At 37.9% G+C, this 12,835-nt stretch overlaps 1 long non-coding RNA gene across 1 annotated transcript; it reads right to left on the reverse strand.

The window, feature by feature from the left end:
- Positions 1 to 9,267: 9,267 nt before the first annotated feature.
- LOC117276871 (uncharacterized) lies at positions 9,268 to 12,414 on the reverse strand. Its single transcript, XR_004507129.2, has 2 exons — positions 12,280 to 12,414; positions 9,268 to 9,437 (listed from the first exon to the last, which is right to left on the reverse strand). It is a non-coding gene; the product is annotated as an uncharacterized lncRNA (long non-coding RNA).
- Positions 12,415 to 12,835: the final 421 nt, after the last annotated feature.

Consider the following 12,835-nt stretch of genomic DNA (forward strand, 5'->3'; position numbering starts at 1 on the left):
AGCCATGGAGCTGCAAAAGCAGTTTTGGCCCTGTCAAGTTGGGCCGTAGGTGCGGAGATAGATCCGCAGAAGCGAACACGCAGAAGCGGAAGAGGAGCACAGGTGCGGGCCCACAGATGCGGCCCTTGTTCGCAGATGCGAACCCAGTTCCCCTTAAGAGATTTTTGCACCTGTGATAGTATTTCCGCAGGCGCGGTACCGCAGATGTAGTTGAAGGCTCGCAGAAGCGAGATCTCTGTCAGAAAAAGGGATAAGTGCGAGGGTTTGATTTCATTCTTCATTTTTGGACTTGAAAGCTTGGGATTTTGCGATTTTTTGAGGGACTTTCAGAGGAAGCTTTGGGGTAATGATTCCTAACTCGTTTTTGGTTGTATTCCATTAAACTATAGTTGTCTTCTCCATCTAATTTGGGATTTGGGGTTGAAAAATTTGGGGAAAAGTTGAGAAAAGTTCTTAGGCCGAATTTTGGGATTTTGATCGAGATTTTGGTATCGGATTTGAGTAATTTTGGTATGACTGAACTCATGAGTGAATGGGTGTTCATATTTGGTGACTTTAACCCGATTCCGAGATGTGGGCCCATTTTGGGGTGATTTTCTAATTTCTTGCTTTAGCTCCGATTTCATTAATTAGATTAATTTCTTATAGTTGTATTTATGGTATGTAATTGATTTTTGCTAGATTTGGGCCATTTGAAGCCGGATATTCGTGCAAAAGGCATTGCTACCGATTGATTGAGCTTGGTTCGAGGTAAGTGGCTTGCCTAACCTTGTGTGGGGGAAATCCCCTTAGGATTTGGTGTTGTTATGATATGTGAGCGCCGTGTACGCGAGGTGATGAGTGCGTACACATGCTATTTGTGGAAAAACCTGATCTTTACCGAGAAGTAGCTTGTTTTCATCTTATCTAAGTATACTAGCATGTGTAGTTATCCTATTAGCCTAGAATAATATGTCTACGTGTCCAAATTGCATATTTAAACTATTTGCAGCATATTTATAGGTTTCTTGCTGTAACTGTTATATTCATTTGCTTGAGCTGCGTATTTACTTTGGGACTACGGGACGGTATCCCAGGAGATCCCCTCTGCATTTTTACTTTTGAGACTACGAGGCGGTTCCTCAGAAGATCTACCTGCACATTTACTTTTAAGACAACGAGGCGGTTCCTCGGGAGTTCTCCCTGCATATTTACTTTTGAGACTACGAGGCGGTACCTGGGGAGATCTCCTTGCACTTTTATTTTGGGACTACGAGACGGTATCTTGAGAGATCCCCTACTGTTTATCCATGTGTTCTACGTTGCTACTTTGCTATGTTTTCCTTGTTTAAATTACAATCTCATATTATATTGTTATACTCTCTGCTTATTTATTATATGCCAGTAGGGCCTTGACCTGACCTCATCACTACTCGGCCGAGGTTAGGCTTGGCACTTACTGGGTACCGCTGTGGTGTACTCACGCCCTTTCCTGCACATGTTTTTCGTGTGCAAATCTAGGTTCCTTTTACCAGCCTCATCCTTAGTTGCAGTCGATGCTGTTTTCTGACAACTTCAAGGTACATTTGCCTGCGCCCGCAGATCCTTGGAATTCTCATCTATCCCCCTATGTTGATTCTTCTCTTATTTCTATAGACACTGATGTATAGAACAGTTAGAACTTTGTAGAAGCTTGTGACTTACGGTGTTCCGGGTCTTGGAAGTGTCATGTATATTTAGAGAGTTGATTATTGTATTGTCGAGCGGCATCTCAATTGCTTATTAAAATATCTGTTACTGTTAGTTGTTAATTTTCATGTTTTTTTTCATTTTATTTTCGCAAGTGTTAGGCTTACTTAGTCGTAGTGACTAGGTTCCGTCACGACGATTCACAGAGGGAGAATTTGGGTCGTGACACTTATGAGGTTGCTTTGCCTCCCAGTCTATCAGGAGTTCATCCGGTTTTTCATGTATCTATGCTCCGGAAGTATCATACCAACCTATCGCATGTGTTAGACTTCAGCACGGTTCAACTAGATAAGAGCTTGGGTTATGAAGAGGAGCCAATTGTCATTATTGATAAACAGGTTCGCCAGTTGAGGTCCAAGAAGATTACTGCAGTAAAAGTTCAGTGGAGGGGCCAACTAGTCGAGGAAGTGACTTGGGAGGCCGAGGAGGACATTCAAAGAAGATATACACATTTATTCAGCACTCCAGGTATAATTCTAAACCCGTTCGAGGACGAACGTTTGTTTAAGAGGTGGAGAATGTAATGACCCAATCGGTCATTTTGACTTTTAGAACCCTGTTCCCCTAAATAAAACTCCCCGTATGTGCTTTTATTAATTTATGACTTGCGGGGATGGTTGGTTCGGGATTTGGAAGTGTTCGGGTTGATATTGGAACACTTGGTTCCTTAATTTTGTTTTAAAAGCATAAGTTTGACTTCGGTCAACATTTTGAGAAAAGGCCCCCGAAATCGAGATTTGACGGTTTCAATAGGTTCGTATGATGATTTTCGACTTAGGCATATGTTCGAATCAGGTTTTGGACAACCCGGGAGCGTTTCGCAACTTAATAGTGAAAATTAACTATTTGAAGGTTTAATGTTCTTTAAATTTGGTTTGGAGTAGGTTTTGGAGTAATTGAAGTCCGTTTGAAATTCCGAGATGGAGAATAGCTCCGTATGGTGATTTAAGACTTGCACGCAAAGTTTGGTGTGATTCCGAGTAGTATAAGTATATTTTGGCCCGTTCGGAGTAAGTTTGAAGAATTTGAAAATTCTAAGTTGAATCAATTTGGTTTGAGGTATGGTTCTTAGTTTTGATGTTGTTTTACATGTTTCGAGGGTTCGAACGAGTCCATTTTATGATTTCAAACTTATTAGTACGTTCGGGCGGGGCCTCGGATGTTAACCGGATGAGGCTCAGATCGATTTTGGACCTTGGAGGAGCAGCTTCTGCTGCAACCGCACCTACGCTTGGCCAGCCGAAGGTGTGTAAAGCACCGCAGAAGCGGACTGGGCGCAGATGCGCAGGGACAACCGCAAATACGATGTATAAGCTGCAGAAGCTGACGGGGCCGGATTAGGGGGAAGCCACATCTGCGATGCATTTTTCGCAGATGCGGAGCCGCAGAAGCGGCTTGCGAGCCGCAGATGCGAAAGGGTTGTTTGGCAGAACCTGTAAAGAACGGGGAAACAACCATTTTTGCCCATTTCTCTCCATTCTTGAGCTATTTTGGTGCATTTTGAGAGGGGATTTCAACTAGCAACTTGAAGGTATGTTAATTCAACAAACTTTGAGTTATGTATATAGATTATGGGTAGATTATAACCTATAAATTTGTGAAAATCAAGGGTTTGAAGAAAAACCTAGATTTGTATAAAAATGAGATTTTAACCACGAAAGTGGTTATGGAATTGGATGGAAATTGTATATTTGAGTTCTTGAGATTATGGGTAACGATTTCCTCCGAAAATATTTGGAATCCGGGCACGTGGGCCCTGTGTGAATTTTAGGAATTTACCATTTTTGGATAGAGTAATATATTTAATACTCTAATTTTGAATTATTGAGCATGTATTAATTATTTTATATAACTTTCGGATAGTTTTGGATATTTCGGCACTGAATTGAGATTTTACGCGATATTGTGATCGGGAAGTGGGCTTTGAGATAAGGTAAGTCTCTTGCATAACTTTGTAAGAGGAAATATACCCCGTAGATGATTCACATTAATAATTATTGCTAATTGTGGGGGGCTACGTACACACAAGGTGATGAGAGTCCGTGCATAGCTACTAATTATGCTAAAGTCCGGGTAGTTTAGGACTCAAATCATGAATTACTTGTGATAATTGCATCTTTTATTTAATTAGATTACTGGTATTATATTGAAAATTGTTAAAGGAAATAGTAAAAGATCGAAACTTCATATACTCAAATTTTGTGTGAATTATTAAATTGTTAATAGAAAATGAACATCCTATGTGTTAATATTATAATAACTTCTCATCCCGGAGGTTCAATAGAAAATGTCCTCCTTTCTTGTTGAGCGGGCCGAATGCCTCGGCAGTATAGATGCATCTATGGATCGTGCCGCACTTCCCTTGGCAGTGTACACGACACTCTGGATCGGTTCGTACGAACTCGTCAGAGATCGTGCCTAATAATAATAATTACACGATACCTTGATATTTTAATTTCTGCTTGTGAAGTTAATTGATAAATTGGGAATTATTGAAATGTAAGGAATTAATTATTTCTGCTTGTTAAGAAAATTATTGTTGTTCATCTAAAAATCATGTTTAATTCAATATATTCTATTGTAATATTATTGACCCATAGTGAGTGGCAAAGTCGAACTCTCGTCACTACTTGTTCGAGATTAGGCTTGATATTAACTGGGTCATGACACTTAAACGGATAAGAAACACAAGTAGAACCAATTAAACAAGTCCTTCAAATATAAATCTTTCACATATAATTTTTTCGAATAAATACCTTTCGAATATATTTCTTTCGAATAAATATCCTTTGAATATAAAACTCTTTCAAATAAAAATCTTGCAAATATACTCCTTTCAAATAAATATCTTTTGAATATAAAACTCTTTAAAATAAAAGTCACTCTGTGACACCTCGTTTCATAATCATAAAATACGGGTCTCAGCCCACTTTCATATTTTCACTGCACCTCATGCCCATATTTCTGTCAACATCGCACGGACAACTCACGCGCCAATAATAAAAATCATTATATTTTTCCAGCACATTGTGCCCACATTTCATATCACATCTGTACGGACAATTCGCGTGCCAATAACATAATCATTATATTTTCTCTGGCACCTCGTGCCCACATTTCATATCACATCTGCACGAACAGTTAACGTGCCAATAACATAATACGCCCGACAATAGCCACAAACGTACAATTTCAAAATGAATCAGACTATTATCAAGTTACCAACAACAAGACAAGTTGCACAAGAGATAAAAATAAAGACCAGGAAAAATCAAAACATCATATAAAAATCACAAACAAAATAATGCCACATCATCAAGTATCATCCCTGATAATAGCCACCCATATCTCTCCTATAGCCACCCATATCACTCCATAATAATAGCCACTCTTATCCCTCCGCCCCGACAATATCAATAGCCACCCTTATCGCTCCTATTGCCACCCTTATCACTCCGCCCAAACATTATCCCAACACATATAACCACAGTGAAATGCCACCCTTATACCCACATAATATCAATAGTGGAATGCCACCCTTATATCCTCATAATAATAACTCAAATCATACAACAATTTACACTGAATATTATCACGACAACACAATGCAGTAATTCATATCATAATTTTCCCGTAGGTCACAACCAATTTTAAAGACACAAAAATTCCCTTAAGTTTACAGTAAGTAGCCCGAGGCTCCACACAATGTACACAAAACCTCAAATACAACAACAACAGAGATGGAAAAATAACTCAGTATAGGGCAACGCCTTCATTAATCCAAATTATTGACAATTATATTAACGCCTCAATTTAAACTTATTTAATTAATTATTTACATATGGAAAATCCATAATATAATTATTTCCAGGAAATATCAAATAAACAAATTCACAGAATTCACATAAAAATTCAAGTGACAATCACACCAAATTATCATATAAAAACAAATTCGACAAATAAGGATTGAGGCATAGCAAATAGAGAATTTAATAAATGCCAATAATTATCCAATTTACTACACAAAAATGCCTAAGACTTTAACCCAATAAATTTTGCACATATAAGCCAGAGTGCGTACTCGTCACCTCGCATACACGGCTTTACACATTTCACAAATAGCACGTAAGACTCGATGCTTAAGGGATAATTTGCCCACTCATGTTTAGGCAAGATACTTACCTTTTTGAAGTTAGGCCGATATTTTAAAATAGCCTTCTTGGTTGAATTGACCTCCGGACAACTCAAATCTATCCAAATTGATTGTATAACTCCATTAAAATTCTTCGGAAATAATTTCGCATAGTAAAACGTCAACTTAAAATTTTGCATAAAAAAGTCAACCAAAGTCAAAGCAGGGCCCGCCTCTCAGAAACCGGTAGAATTTTTACGAAATCCGAACACCCATACCGTTACGAGTTCAACCATACCAATTTTATCGAATTCCAATAACAAATCATCCTCCAAATCTTGAATTTTCGTATTTGAAAAGTTTTAAAAAATCTTGATTTCTTCCATTTAAATACGAAATAAATGATGAATATAACCGTAGATTCATGAAATATAATCACATTAGGATATAGAATACTTACCCCAACCAAGCTTGTGAAAACTCCCCCCAAAATCGCCTAAATTCGAGTTCCAAAAATCTAAAACGAAAATGGCGAAATGACCATTTTTTGTCCTTAATGTTTCTATCCAAAACCGCTTCTGCAGAACAAATTGCGCATCTACGGTCTCGCTTTTGCGATAAAATGTGCTTCTGCGATGATCATTGCCCAGCCAAAGAGCTCGCACCTGCGGAGAAATTTTCGCTTCTGTGTTAGTCCTGATGTTTTTCATATTAACACTGTGTTAGTCTCAACCGGTTGTAGAAATTTCGTGCCCACACACACATTATACGTATTCCCATAACCACATCTCCGATCATAATAACCGTTCATAATTAATTCCAGCATTCTCAATTAATCTCATATTAAACAAAATCTCGTTTCAAATTTTTACAGCACTGACAGCAACACGCGAGGCATGAAGACCTCATAATTATTTATCCGAATTAACGAGTTGCTTTTAACGCCACTTGGGCACTTACCTTATAGGTTAAAACTCAATATTTACAGCACGAATATGGCTAAATATGCACATAAACACATAAAAGAATTATCAAATAAGCCTAACAGGCATGACTCCCTGTTAATACTATAGTACAAATTTAATTTCACAAAAGGGAGAATTTAAACTCATAAACTTTTCACCTCAAGGACCTCGTCCTTATATAACTTCCATTGTGGCTTGTAGCCCAGTTGAAATATTTCACATCATATAAAAATGCAAGGATCTCGTCCTCATTTCCGAATCACAAGTATTTTTCACATTGTTCTACTGAGATTTTTCATTCCCTTTCTTTCTTCTTTTTAATAAATTCCGTGAAACAATTTCACAACACATAATGGACCCCATACCGGTAAGGCATATAATTCATAAAATTGTAATCAATTATCCCAAAATTACATCAAAACCCACTATAGTGAGTAATAAAAAGTCACTTTTTGACTCATAGCCAACAATAATGTACAAAAAAAAAATGATACACACAGGCTAATACCATAAAATCTCCCAATAGGGATAAACACGGGAGTGGAGTGCAAATTCACTAATCCACCATATAAGGAGCATGAAAGGAGTTCTCAAAATAAGAATAGTGCTCCTTTTATTATAAATTAATTCATACATGTAACGACACTATCTGGTGTATCGGCCTCAGCCAATTCATAGCAATTATATTAACGGGTCGGGCCTCCCTCTCTTGGGCTCCCTCTACCGGCCTATCCTCCACCCCTAACTGGTTGTGCACGTGGGGTATTAACTGGAATAAAGCATGTAGCCTAAGTGTTTTTATGAAATTCGCCTCTCCCAAGTCTGGGACAATCTCTCATGATGTGCCTAGTATCGCCACACTCATAATTATCCCTCTGAGGTCACGGCTGCTCGTACTGAGTCTGTGCTGGATAACTGGAATACCCACTATAACAACCTTGTGCTGGTGGTGCACTAAACGTATTAAAGGGAGCAGTACGAGTACTATGAATTGCGGACTGGGCTGACCAATTGCCCGAGCCTCCCCCATGATGAGTCATAGCTGCAGAGTAAAATCCACTGAATCCTCCAGAGTTCCGAGACCTTTTGGTCTCTTTAGACTCATTTTGCCTCACTTCGAACACGTTCTAACTTCTGGCAATCTCTACTACTTGCTGAAATGGAATGTTAGTCTGCAATTCTCGAGCCATGCTTATTTCTAAATAATAATCAAGCCCTTCAATGAATCTCCAAACTCGCTCTCTAACTGTAGGAACCAAGATAGGTGTATGTCGGGCTAACTCACTGAACCTGATAGCATATTTTGACACCGTCATGGTGCCCTAACGCAACTGTTCAAACTCTGTGTGCCATGCATTCCAGAGAGTCTGGGAACAAACTCTTTTAATAATATTTTTGAAAATTGAGCCCATGTTGGTGGTATTGCAACGGCTGATCTTCCCTCTTCATAAACTTGCCACCATCAATATGCTGCTCCTGACAACTGAAATGTAGTAAAGGCAACTCTGCTTACTTTCACAATACCCATGGTGCTGAGAATACGGTGGCACTTTTCTAGAAATCCCCGGGCATCCTCGGTAGCTGTACCACTGAAGGTAGGTGGACTATACCTCTTAAATCTCTCAAGTCTCCTTTGTTCTTCTTTTGATGCCTCTAGCCTGACCTCGGGCTGATTCGGAATAACAGGCTGTACCGGTACTATACCCGTAACATGACAAATATGAACCTGCTACTCTGGAGTACGGGCAGTACGAGTCTGAACTCCTCCCCGAATATGTGATATATTTGGTGAAACGGAGATCAATCCCGCTCGAGGAAATGTACCAAACTTTTTTAGTAACTGTGCTAAAGTCTCCTGAAGTCCAGGGGTAACAACATGTATGGTGCCTCTCCCCCAACTGGAGAAACTGGCGGCTCCTCAACTGCACCTCTAACCGATGTTCTAGCTATAACATGTGCCCTTCCTCGACCTCTACCTCGGCCACGGCCTCTTGAGGGCCTAGCAATATGCGCGGGTGTCCGCTCAGCTAATCTAGTAGTACGTGTCCTCACCATATGTGAGAGAATAGAGATACATAGGCTCAAATTCTAAATTCAACAAATTTCGCACGACCAGAATGAAAGAAGTGGAAATTTCCTAACAATTCTGTAGCCTCTCAAAGATAAGTACGGATATCTCTGTACCGATTTGCAATACTCTACTAGACTCGTTCGTGACTCGTAGAACCTGTAACTCGTAGAACCTATGAACCTAGAGCTCTGATACCAACTTGTCACGACTCAAAATCCCACCTAAAGTGTCGTGATGGCGCTTAGTCTCTAAGACTAGGTAAGCCGATTTCAATTTCATTTCAAGCCATTTTTTTAAAACAGATAAACGAAACCCACAATGGAAATAATTATAACAACCTCCCAAGACTGGCAATACTGAGTCACGAACTCTAACAGAATACATGCAATGATCTCAAGGATCGAATATACAATATTGTTCGAATAAGAGTTGATAGTACAATAAAATAGAAAGACTCCAAGGGACTGCGACGACCAAGCAGCTTTACCTTGAATCCTTGTGATCAACACACTAACTCTGCCGAGTCCAATATCTCCAATACCTGGCTATGCATAACAATGTGCAGAAGTGTAGTATGAGTAGTGACGAGGTAAAGTCAAGGCACTCACTAGTCTAATAATCTGTGCAATATAGTAAACAAAAATAATGGACAATAAATGGCAGTGATAGCAACAACAATCAACTAGTGATATAAACATCAAGGCAGCAAGAACATCATAATTATTACTCAAACGAATAAGAAACACAAGTACAACCAATTAAACAAGTCCTTCAAATATAAATCTTTCACATATAATTCTTTCGAATAAATACCTTCCGAATATATTTCTTTCGAATAAATATCCTTTGAATATAAAACTCTTTCAAATAAAAATCTTGCATATATACTCCTTTCAAATAAATATCTTTTGAATATAAAACTCTTTCAAATAAAAGTCACTCTATGACACCTCGTTCCATAATCATAAAATACGGGTCTCAGCCCACTTTCATATTTTTACTGCACCTCGTGCCCATATTTCTTTCAACACCACACGGTCAACTCATGTGCCAATAATCAAAATCATTATATTTCGCCGGCACCTTGTGCCCACATTTCCTATCACATCTGCACGGACAGTTCGCGTGCCAATAACATAATCATTATATTTTACTGGCACCTCATGCCCACATTTCATATCACAGTTGCACTGACACTTCACGTGCCAATAACATAATCCGCCCGGCAATAGCCACAGGCTCATAATTTCAACATGAATCAGACTATTATCAAGTTACCAACAACAAGACAAGTTGCACAATAACCACCCTTATCTCTTCTATAGCCACCTGTATCACTCCATAATCATAGCCACCCTTATCTCTCTGCCCTAACAATATCAATAGCCACCTTATCACTCCTATTAATAGCCACCCTTATCACTCCGTCCAGACAATATCCCAACACACATAACCACAGTAAAATGCTACCCTTATACCCACATAATGTCAATAGTGGAATGCCACCTTTATGTCCTCATAATAATAACTCAAAGCACACAACAGTTTACAATGAATATTATCACGACAACACAATACAGCATTTCATATCACAATTTGCCCGTAGACCACAACCAATTCTAAAGACACAACAAATTCTCTTAAATTTACAGCAAGTAGCCGAAGGCTCCACACAATGTACACAAAATCTCAAAAATAACAACAACAGAGATGGAAAATAACTCAGTATAGGGCAACGCCTTCATTAATCCAAATTCTTGATAATTATATTAACGCCTCAATTTAAACTTATTTAATTAATTATTTGCATATGAAAAATTAATAATATAATTATTTTCAGAAAATATCAAATCAACAAACTCACGGAATTCACATAAAAATTCAAGTGACAATCACACCAAATTATCATATAAAAACAAATTCGACAAACATGGATTGAGGCATGGCAAATAGAGGATTTAATAAATGCCAACAATTATCCAATTTACTACACAAAAATGCCTAAGACTTTAACCCAATAATTTTTGCACATATAAGCCGAAGTACGTACTCGTCATCTAGCGTACACGGCTTTTCACATTTTACAAAGTACAAACTGTCACCAGTCCAAACGCATTTGAAATCCTAGCAGATGAGTAGGGCTAAAATACAAACTCTTCAAATATGAATGATCCTAAATTGTTGCAGCAAATAATTCCAGCTACTACCAATGACAAACATAAACGAGGTAGTGTGTTTTTTCTAAGGACTTGAGTGTTCGACGTAATGTTTCGGAGAACAATTTAGCTAGGATGTTAAAGGGTGATCAGGTAATATTTTCCAGTATGCCTAAGCTGCATTTTTCCATTTCACATAAATAGGTAGGGATGTTCGTTGCAGACTCATTAAGCCATTAAAAGTGAATGAATAAAAGACTTAAGACAAAACATCAATAAGAATACAATAGGCCTTTAAATATTACTAAGTTCTCTTGCATAGCTAAGGATAGTGAATTATTCTTTGATGAATCTGTTGCAGAATGCCTTTTATATCACTATTAGTAAAAATCAGTACATCTTCATCAATCAATAGATGCGGTTCACCTACAGAAGTAAATCAGTGTATTTTTTCTGGAATACTACACAACCAGTTCAAATAGTTTTGGCTCGAGATAGATGTCCCGGTTAATTGAATCAGGCAAAACTATCTTTGACCATTTTATTTTCCTAAGTCAAAATCAAAGCAGAAATTTTGGAATAAAGAAGTTTCCAATCATCGGCAATAATATATTACTAATTACTTTTTCGTCCAAAATAGAAGCAAAAGATAGAATCATGGTTTCCCACTAACAAAATAAGAGAAATACGGAAGATAGGCACAAGAACACTCCCTTGTAAACACAAGGTAAAGGGAGACTTATAAAGAGATAATCTAATGTATTCGATTATGATTCAAACCCAACCAATTAAACTCTCCAGGAACTCCACTTTCGAAAGATCAAACTCTAATGTATTCCTTGACAAATAAATTAACCTAATTTTCTTATTCTTCCTAAACAAGAAAGAAACATCACCTTCTAAATAGTTCCTTGAAAACTCAAGTATTGTAAATTTCAAATTGGCTAAAGATTTTGGTACTGGGCTAGTGAGGCTGTTATGTTAAAGGTATAGATTTGGGATTTGTCCCCTGAATTTTCCGAATGATTCTAGAATTTGTCCAGTGAGTTTATTGCGGTCTAGTGGATTGTTGATAAATTACGATGTTCAGAAAGTGATGATGGGATTGTTCTAGTAAATTGGTTGTAGTTTAATTCAAGCAAGGTTAAATTCTTTAGTTGATTAAGAAATCCAGAAATATAAAAAAAGCGCCTAATTTCACAATAATACTGCAAGATTAGAACTTACTTTGAGAAGAAGAAGAACAAAACCGTAAGATTGTAGAGAGGAACACAAGACCTGATGCTTTACAGAGTTCAACTGCCCAATTTCAAGTAAGTGATGTATGATAAAATAGAAAGAAAAGTGGGTTGGAAACAATTATGGGTTGGGCAAACAAAGAGGGGAAAGTGACGCGAGTGGGCTAATTGTGAGGAAAAAGTTAGCGTTATTTTCTTATTTTTAACGACCAGATTTATGACTTTTAGGGACTGAATATTATCCCTTTGTTAATATCAAACTAAAAATTAACTTTAACAACTGGAAAAAAAAGTTATCGTTGTTGATACACCTATAACGACCGAATTCATATCCCTTCATTATAAATGGTCGTTAAAAGTCAAAATTCGTGTAGTGATTGTTCCTAAACTCCATAGCCTCTGAAAGATAAATACAGATGTCTCCATATCGATCCTCCAGACTCTACTATGCCTGCTCGTTACTCGTGAGACCTAGGCAACCTAGTGCTCTGATACCAACTTGTCACGACCTGAAATTCCCACCTTCAGGACCATGATGGCGCCTA

The sequence above is a fragment of the Nicotiana tomentosiformis genome, chromosome 2 (genome assembly GCF_000390325.3).
Source record: "Nicotiana tomentosiformis chromosome 2, ASM39032v3, whole genome shotgun sequence".
In the NCBI taxonomy this organism is placed as follows: domain Eukaryota; kingdom Viridiplantae; phylum Streptophyta; class Magnoliopsida; order Solanales; family Solanaceae; genus Nicotiana; species Nicotiana tomentosiformis.